The sequence below is a fragment of the Simochromis diagramma genome, unplaced genomic scaffold, assembly GCF_900408965.1.
Source record: "Simochromis diagramma unplaced genomic scaffold, fSimDia1.1 OVJJ01000418.1, whole genome shotgun sequence".
Taxonomy (NCBI): domain Eukaryota; kingdom Metazoa; phylum Chordata; class Actinopteri; order Cichliformes; family Cichlidae; genus Simochromis; species Simochromis diagramma.
The window spans coordinates 553,971-564,003 of NW_024387407.1; positions in this window are offsets into that span (position 1 = coordinate 553,971).

The window sequence follows — 10,033 nt, forward strand, 5'->3', positions numbered from 1 at the left end:
AACTGTTTATGCAGTTTTCAGCTTAGAGCAGGAAAAACTGCTCGTGTCATTATGCCCTCTTGAAGATAAGGAAACACGCACTTGTAGCGTGAAGTCTGAGTTATTCCCCGTTTCGCTTTGTTGCTAAACTGGCGCAACGCATTTCACATATGGAAAAAAGACAATTTTCTGTTGAGTTGTAATTTAAAAGTTGTATATTTATTGTACATTTCATTTGCAATAATGCTCAAAAACAACCAGTTGATTTGAGGAAAATCTGTCTGAGGTTTAACCAAAATGTAACTAACAGAACCTTGGAAAATAAAATGGATGGTTGAGGTATTAATACTGTACATAATTTATAATGGTTAGGTCTACTTTGGTTTTCAGGTCTTTGCTTGTCTTTTTTACGTTATCTTGGATTTCATCAGTTAGAAAGCTCAACAAAACCATCCCCACCAGCTGCACCATCATCTTTCTGTTCTTCTACTACAGCACTTCATACAGACTGCTGCTGCTGACACAGCAGAGCCATTTGGCCTCTTCTGCCTGTTGAATCAGTGCCATAGATGAGCAAGAAAAAAAACCATATTCTCCTGCTGGATGCGCCTGACTGTGGCAGGTGGTGTTTTGTGGCTCAGCTGCACTGGAGGGATGGAGCATTTGGCTCAGCATCAGAGGTCAGGGCATGCTGTCCTACAAATCGGACCCCTCAGCTCATCATCTCCATCTTACCAGTTAGATATCTGTGAAGGTCCTCAGTCATCCAGGTCAGCGTAGTCTAAGGAGCTTGGAAAGAAAAGCATCTGGAATTCTTAAGTTTGCTTGAAGACGTTTCACCTCTCATCCGAGAAGCTTCTTCAGTTCTAAGGGTCAAATGGTGGAGAGTCCCAGATTTAAACCCAGTGGGAGTTTCCCCCCAAAGAGGGACAAAGGACCTCATGATCATCTACCTAATCACATGAGCCGAGGTGTGAAAACAGGTGTGGGTCACAATCAGCAAAGGTTTCGGGTGAGTCATTGTGAAACCTGGCCCCACCCTATCATGTGATTTCCTGAGGTCAGATGGCCCAGGATGTGAGTGGGCGTTAAGGCGTCTGGGAAGGGATCTCAAAACTGGATTATAGATGGCAGAGAGTTGGTGTCGTAAACCTCCGCCTCTGTTCAAGGATACCAGTTAGACACCGCCCACTGGATTCCATTGGTTGGGCCGGTGGACTCCACCAGAAACATGGCCTGTGTGTTTTGTTTATAGGAGTGAAAATGATAGAGAAAGGACATTTAATGAATTTAACGAGATTTATTAATCTCGTTTTCTAGGCTACTAGCCAGGTCTCTTTCTAGGGATGGGTATCGTTTAGGTTTTATCCGATACCAGTGCCAATCCCGTACTTTTGAAACGGTGCATTTCTCGGCTTTTAAAAAAACGCTATACGTGTCAAGGTTTGTCATGAGATTCGAGGAGTTACCTCCTTTGCACAGTATCACCTTAAAGCACTTCTTGCAGGCAGTTGAGTTTGCATCTTTTGCTGTGAAGTACAGCCAGACTTCACGCTTCGCCTTGGGCATTTTTAATCTGTAGCTCTGCTCTAAAAGAACGTGCGTACCTGGGCCCGCCGACTATCCTTGGAAAGGTAACGTGATTGGCTAGAATCCAAAGTGTATGGCATCTCAGGAAAAAAAAGCACCGAAATGTGCGCTGCTTTTCGATCTGGTTACCCATCCGTACTCTCTACTGCCATGGAAGACTTCATGAAGAATGCAATTAAAAGGAAATTGTAAAATCCTGAGCATCAAATAAACTCATACATTCAAAAAATATTTCAAATTTCACCAAAACCACAGGGTCTCAAGAAAACCGGAAAAGAATAAATATCCTTTCAACTCCGCTAATCCAATTTAAACAGTGAACGTCACCTCCTCTATACCTCCTACCACAGTGGATTTTTCCTTCCCACAAATTGGTTCCTCTTCTGAGGACTAAACTATGAAAAAACAATAATAATGATGAAACTTTCCCAACACAAAAGTCCAAGCAGACTTCTTGTTGTCTCTTTTACTCACCAGAGTATTGAGTCCAGTCAGACCGCGATTCCACTGGATTTGCTCTATGATCCTACAGGTGGTGAAACTAACACTATAAAAGACATATTCTCAAAATCCCAGTTCTTCATTTAAACGAAAGCGAATCAAAACGGCAGCAGAAAACGGGAAGTCTCTGGACTGGCCTCCTTCATGACAGTCCGAGGTTTCAGACTTTCAATACACTTCCTGTGTTGGCAACATTAACGTATAATTCATAAATCATAAAATTTCAGCAGAAATCCACAGATTCTTCTTCATTGCGTTTCAGTTCACTAAAGATGAGACGCTTTTTTAAAGATCTATTTTTAGCGTGATGATTTGATGAAGCTCTTGTTACTGAATACATGTAGTGTTATTGGTGGTCATTTCTGTGCTTGGCTGTTATAGATTATATTTTTTTAGATTAGCTTAGTTTTTTTTGTTTGTTGTTGTTGTTTCTTCTAAATGAATAAAACACTGGATACGATCATAAAGTGCTGAATGTCATTCAGGGCCCAAGTGCGGCAGTCCTAAGTTTCCAGCCGACATGGAGCCACCATGACTGAGTGAAAATGGTCCAAATTCTTTCAGCTCCAATAAGATTCTCAGTGTCAATGTTCTCCAAAATATTGCATTAAAGTTTAATGTCTGGGTGTCACTAAAAAAGAGGTGGTAGCAGCAGTGTTATTGTACAATGTACGTTAAAAGAAGACAGTTCTTATTCATGAAGCATCATGAAAAGTATTCTTTTCAACCTGTCAGCAGTTTCCAGCAACACTGTGTCATCTTCCCGTTGGTACATCATGTACGCTCTTATCGCCTCTGTGCTGAGAAATGTCACTGATGATTCAGACATCACTTCAGTGGAAACAGGAGGAGGAAGTAGCTGCTGTGGTTTCACTCAAACATACAAAACCATAAAAACTGTTCGTGTTTTTAAAATACACTGTGAAATACAGAGAATCCATTGTTCAAAAAATTATTAAAAAATTGAGTCTAAACAAGTGTCAAATAAGCAGTAGAGAGTGATTGAATTCATGAACTCACTGAACATTCTGATGAGAACTAACTAGAAGCTGCACCTGAGTTTTGGGAGGAAGCAGTTCAGCGTTAGACAAGAAAAGCAAATTAAAGTTCACAAAAGTGAAATCTAACATTTAAATGCTGTGAGTTTTAAATAAACCTTTATTAAATACGGTAAAATACTGAATGAATTTAGTGTGTGTGTGTGTGTGTGTGTAAAGGTAACAGCCCTGCAATAAAACTTGAGAACCTGTAGTCGCATCAGAAACAGGACGCAATGACCGCAGAGTTAAAGTCAGTCTGTGTGACACAGATTAACGACACAATCCAGGTCACAAAGAACAAATCGTGATCATTTATCAGCTCCAGGATTTGGAAAAACAACTGAAAGAAAGTAAATGCAATATAAATGTGTGATTGTTTACGCTACATGTTAGACTGAAGTGGAAAGAAGAAGCTAAAAACTAAGTCACGCCTGCAGTAGAGAGGTTCAGTTCTCACAGTGCATCTGGATGGTGTTCACAGCGTTTCACTTGCTCCACGTTTGTCATGTTGCAGCCTCAATCCAGAATTGATTCATTCATTCACTTCGAAAATATTACCAAGTGAAAAAGTTAGTTTTCAATTCTTGCAAATTAATTAACAATAAGACGAAAATATAACATGTCACCTTTCTTCCAATTAGCTGAAATAATCCAAAATAAATAATATTTACTTACTTACTGTTTATTAAGTCTCGATAAATTCTCATTGTTTTTTCCAGTTAATAGACAAGTGACAACATTAAAACAGAGACGAAAGGCAGAACAGAGGTAGACAGAAGGAACAGCAAGTACTCTCTGTGTGTGCTTTAAGTGTGTGTGCATTTCTGTGCAGAAAGCAGGGCCACCACCCATAGAGCGTTTAAATTACAACTCAGCATGATTGTTTTTAATCAACTATATCATCGTTTTTTCAAAATGCGTCTCATGGAGCACATTATCATAATTTGGTCTATTACTTAACAATTTTCCCGTATGGCTGTGTTCACGATTGCATGCGTAGTCACTGAGCACCAAGTCAGGTGTGAGGTGGTTTTTGTTTGCGCTCATGAGCTTTCGTTTGCAGCTACTGAGAGTTGGAAGGATTGTAATGATCAGCAACTGATGACACACCTTTGCAGCAAGGCCAGCTGATCAACCGACAGGACCATAGCTTCAGGGCCATCATAAGATTAAAGATATACAGAGTTCAGTTGTTTACCAGGCTATGACAATGGCCTGAATGGAGCTCCTTTACTGATGAAGACCTCTGCTGTTTGCAGAGCCTGCCCCAGAACTAGTTACATCTTTACTGAGCTGTTCTGATCTTTGGGCATGCCCTGTTATCCCACGATAGAGCTCAGGTCCATTCAGGCTGTGCCTGTGGTGGAGATGATTTTGTACATTTAACACTGCATTGTTTGTAAAATTTAAACATACATTGGTTCTGTTTATTCATTTTAAAGCTGCTGCCTATGTTTAAGTGCACTTGTGCTGACTGTAGCCTCACATCGATCTCTGAGCTCAAATGAAACTTTATTTATAAAATATATGTCATTTTATTCTATGCTAAATCAGCCACATGTCTAATAGCTGAAAGCAGCAACAGCAACACAATAAAGCAAATTTCTTCATTTTATAAAATGTTGGACTTTTTGACTCTCCTGGACATCTTTTTCACCTGCTCCCGAAAAGTCTTACAGATGAAAAAGTAAACAAGAGGGTCCAGGCAGACATTTGGAACTGATACCATGGTGGTCACCTCCTTCAAGTAGTACAATACCCGACGTACAGAGCAGCTGGTCCACAGAAGTGTATAGGGAAGACAAACCAAGTGATAGGGCACGAAACAAAGACAGAAGATGCTGACCAGCACCAATATGTTCCTGCGAGACTTCAAAAAGCTTGTCAGCACAGGAGGAGGCCAGCTGACTCTGCTGTGCCTGCAACACCCTGCGGGAGGTGCTGTAGTAGAAGAAGACCGGGGATATGAAGACCAAGAGGAAGATGATGGTGCAACTGGTTTGAAATGTTTTATGAAGGACGCTGAATGATGTACTGAAGAGAGACTCACAGTAGCCAGGGTCAGAGGTCAGAGGTTTGTGAGTGATGAAAAACATAATGTTGTATGATTGTTGGAGTCAGGATAAAAACCCAGGTGACCGTGGAGACGATGTGGGGCAGTTTGTACTGTCTGCAGGATCCTGAAGGAGGAACAATCTTCAGATATCTGCAGAGAGAAGTGAAAGGAGGCAGTTACACTTTCAATCATTAGTAAAAGTGGTGCATATATTTTTTTTACTATTAAGATCAAAAAAGTTGCCGATGCTTTAGGCAGGAGTACAGAATTTGCAGTTCAGCCATTAAACTTAGTCTGACCTCAGTAAAGGTTCCTTACCTGTTGGCAGCGATGTACCCCATGAATATGCTGGCGTAAATGTTTAGACACAGGGCAGAAGCTCCAAAGCTGCAGTAGTATCTGTGAACAATGCCAGAACTGCAGCCATAGTGGATTATTCACAGTGGCAGAGCGAGGCATAGGAGGAAGTCAGCAGCTGTCAGGTTCTAGACCATCAAGCTGCTCGATACCTGCTGTGGAGCTTGGTGAAAGTAAAACCTCATGATGATGCCATTCAGGATTAAACCCACCTAAAGAGAAAAAGGACAGACAGAGAGGACATTGATATATGCACATATCGGAAAATTAAAACTTACCAGAAACACCAAACTGTAGACCATCATAAAAAAAGGGTTGACTGGTGGAACAACCAGATCACAGGTCTGGTTAACAGATGAAGTCATATTTGTTGGGTCAACCATGCTTCCGTAGCTGAAAAATAAATACAATTCACAAAGAAACTTCACACGTTAAGAAGAGCTGCCATCATTCATCTGATCGAAGTTGATGCATGTGTTTGGGGATAGTTATTATATTTCATCATTTTCACGGTTTTCTAAAAACTCAGAAAGCTTTCAGTTAATCCAAAAGTGAAAGAGCATGGAGATTAAAGCTGTGCGTATATAATGCATATTTTCCACACTATAAGGTGCACTTAAAATCCTTTAATTTTCTCAAAGATTGACAGTGTGCCTTATAATCCGGTGCGCCTTTTGTATGAATTCTGGTTGTGCCTACAGACCTCGGACCAATTTTATGTGGTACACAGCGCTCAAAAATCTGTCAAAAATGTTTTAGTATGACTTTGGTAAGCTACGAAGATGCAACGCTTGATGGATTGTCAAAGCGTTACAGCTACAGTAGTCAGGAGCCTCGCGGAGTAATCCAAAACTCCGTTCACTCAGCTCTTAAAGTCAAACAAATGCTGCAGCATGACTGAGAGTTAAAAACTGTCTAAATTCTTTTATCCTTAATAAAATGATCAGCTTTGCTGCTTTACCAGGTGCAACAATTAAGTTTAACATCCAGGCAGCACGGTGGCACGGTGGTTAGCACTGTTGCCGCACAGCAAGAAGGTCCTGAGTTCAATTCCACCATCAGGCCGGGGTCTTTCTGTGTGGAGTTTGCATGTTCTCCCTGTGTTTGCGTGGGTTCTCTCCGAGTACTCCCCAAAAGTTTTGAGGGGATGATGGTGTTAAATGCCGAGCTGTAGTCGATGAAGAGCATCCTTGCATATGTATTCCCTTTCTCCAGGTGAGTGAGGGTGGTGTGCGTTGCCAGGGCGATGGCATCCTCTGTGGCTCTGTTTGTCCGATAGGCAAACTGAAGAGGGTCCAGTGTGTCAGGGAGGGAGGAGCAGATGTGACCTTTGACCAGCCGCTCCAGGCACTTCATGATGACGGATGTCAGTGCAACAGGACGGTATCATTCAGACAGGAGACCACAGATTTTTTGGGAACAGGAATGATGGTGGATGCTTTGAGGGACGTGGGGACCACTGACTGCCTCAGGGAGAGGTTGAAGATGTTGGTGAACACCTCTGCCAGCTCGTCTGCACGCACTCTGAGTAGCCGGCCTGGGATGCCATCTGGTCCTGGAGCTTTGTGAGGCTTTACCTTTTTAAAGGTCCATCTCATAGCTTCTGTTTTCAGAGTTAGAGTTGCAGCCTCACTGTCCTCCTGAGGGTAGAGGATCTGCTCTCTGTTGTCTGCGTCAAAACGAGCATAGAAGTTGTTAAGCTCGTCTGCAAGAGATGCAGTGGGCTGAACACTGACTGTGTTGACCTTCTTGTAGTCAGTGATGCAGCACAGTCCATTCCACAGTCGCCTGGTGTCAAAGCTGTGGTAGCTGGACTCCATTTTGTCCCTGTAGTCCTTTCTGGCCTTTTTTATGGACTTTCGGAGGTCGTACCTGGCTGCTTTATATGCATCAGCATCCCCGGAGTTAAAGGCAGAGGTCCGCACTTTTAGCTTGGCGCGAACATCTTTATTTACCCAGGGTTTCTGATTTGGATATATGCGGACAGTGGTTTTTGTGATTGTATCATCCATGCATTTTCCAATAAATCCAATGACAGAGTCTGTGAGTTCATTGATGTTGCCATCAGCTGCATCCACAAATATCTGCCAGTCAGTTGTGTCAAAGCAGTCCTGCAGGACCTCCTCAGCCTCACTGTCCCATTTGTAAATAACCTTGGAAGCTGGTTTATCCTGTTTCAGTCTTTGTCTGTATGCAGGCAGCAGCAGTATGGAACAATGGTCTGCCTTACCAAAAGCTGGGTGGGGGAGGGGTTTGTAGCACTCTTTGAATGGAGTGTAACAGTGGTCCAGTGTTTGATCACATCTTGTGGGGTAGGAGATGTGCTGATAGTATTTGGGGAGAACCTTCTTCATGTTGGCTCTGTTGAAGTCTCCCAGCACAATAAAGGCAGCTTCTGGATTTTTGTTCTCAAGTCCAGTAATGATGTCATACAGTTTGTCCATAGCAGTAGCTTTATCAGTATGTGGGGGAATGTAAACAGCTGAGAGGAGAACTGAGCTGAACTCCCTCGGGAGGTAAAAAGGCCTGACTTTAACGGTCAGCAGCTCGAGACTCTGAGAGCAGTAAGTTTTTAAGATACACACATCTCTAGCCCACAAGGATTAGAAGTTAGCAGGAAGTTAGCTCGCTAGCTTCCATCTAAAGATAATATACCATGTTCTGGATGAGAGATTTCTGAAAACATGCAAACGTACAGCTCTGCTATCACTTAAATAAACCAACATAATAAATACAGAAAACTAAACAGCTGTGGGCGGCACGGTGGTTAGCACCGTTGCCGCACAGCAAGAAGGTCCTTAGTTCGTTTTCACCATCAGGCCGGGGTCTTTCTGTGTGGAGTTTGCATGTTCCTACGTGTTTGCGTGGGTTCTCTCCGGGTACTCTGGCTTCCTCCCACCGTCCAAAGACATGCAGCTTGTGGGGATAGGTTAATTGATTAATACAAATTGCCCATAGGTGTGAATCTGTGAGTGAATGTGAGCGCGAATGGTTTTCTGTCTCTATGTGTTAGCCCTGCAACAGACTGGCGACCTGTCCAGGGTGAACCCCACCTCTCGCCCTATGACAGCTGGGATAGGCTCCAGCACCCCCTGCGACCCTGAAAAGGATAAGCGGAAGCGGATGGATGGATAAACAGCTGTGACTTTTGTACGGTTACTGAAGTTGGACTAGCTGGTATATAATGATGTGCTACGTGATCACTGTCATGGACCGCCGGGGCGGACCGTGTGGAGTGAGTAGAGGACCCAAGAGCAAACAGAGGTGAGGACACAAAACTGGACTTAACAAAAGGCGAGCCTTTATTTAGGGCCGAAAACTCATGGAAAAAAACAACAAAGTAACTGAGGGAAGACCTGAACATAGACTGGGAAACTATGACTCTACTGAGATTTAGACTGTGACTAAACAAAATACAAACTATGGCTGGGAAACTATGACGAGGGGTAGGGGAGATAACACAGACGACACACTGAACACAGCAAGACTGAGGACTAAATACACACATGAGGTGATCAGGGGAAGACACATGAGGGGGAACAGCTGATACACATGAACCTAATGACAGGACAGGGAGAGTGAAAACTACATATACTGACATTGAATACAGACTTTCAAAGTAAAACAGGAAACATGGAGACTAGACATGAACCAAACATAACCTCACAGACATGACGCATGAACCAGGGAGACTTAGTACAGGGGGAGATGACATAAACAACTAAGAAACAGGACTACACAGTAATCTAGAAATTAACTAGGTGAACTAAGCTAAGGCAAATAAATACAAAAGATGCATAAACTCAAACACTGGGTCGCTCGACCCAGGACCATGACAATCACTAGCAAACATAAACACAGTGAAGATGCCACTACATGGGAATAGAGCAGCTGCGAGAGAGTTCAACATTAATGAATCAATGGTACAGAAGTGGAGGAAGCAAGAAGAATGAGTTGAGTAAAGTTTGACTGACTGACTGTTTTGTTTCCCTTGTAGAGCAAAATTTAGTATTTTGGTATAGACCACCCAAAATGTGATGTCCACATATGTGGACAGCATGTCCTAGGAGGTTAATAAGCCTTGATGAAAACAGACCCATTCATCGACGGTGCTGCTTATGGTCCAAAAAATATGGTAATAAAATCCTAAACAAGATGTCTTGATGCATACTCAGTCATGCAGGTAAGTAGATCCCAAAAGGTTGATTGTGTTCATCTGAACGCAGCGTTTTCAGTGGGAGAAAAGTTTCATAACTCTTCCAAGTGACTTCTTCAGTCTCAAGTGACTAGGGATGGGTATTGATAAGATTTTCACGATTCCGATTCTATTTTCGATTCTGTTTAACGATTCGATTCTTTATCGATTCTTTATCGATTCTTTTTTAAAAAGGAGAACACTAAGGTCGATTATCTTAGAACTTTGTTTTATATCTCTCTTTGAACAAGATAGAAATTTAGGAGTAACATGGCCTTACAAACCCAGCAGTGAGATCTTAAGAGATCCACAGCC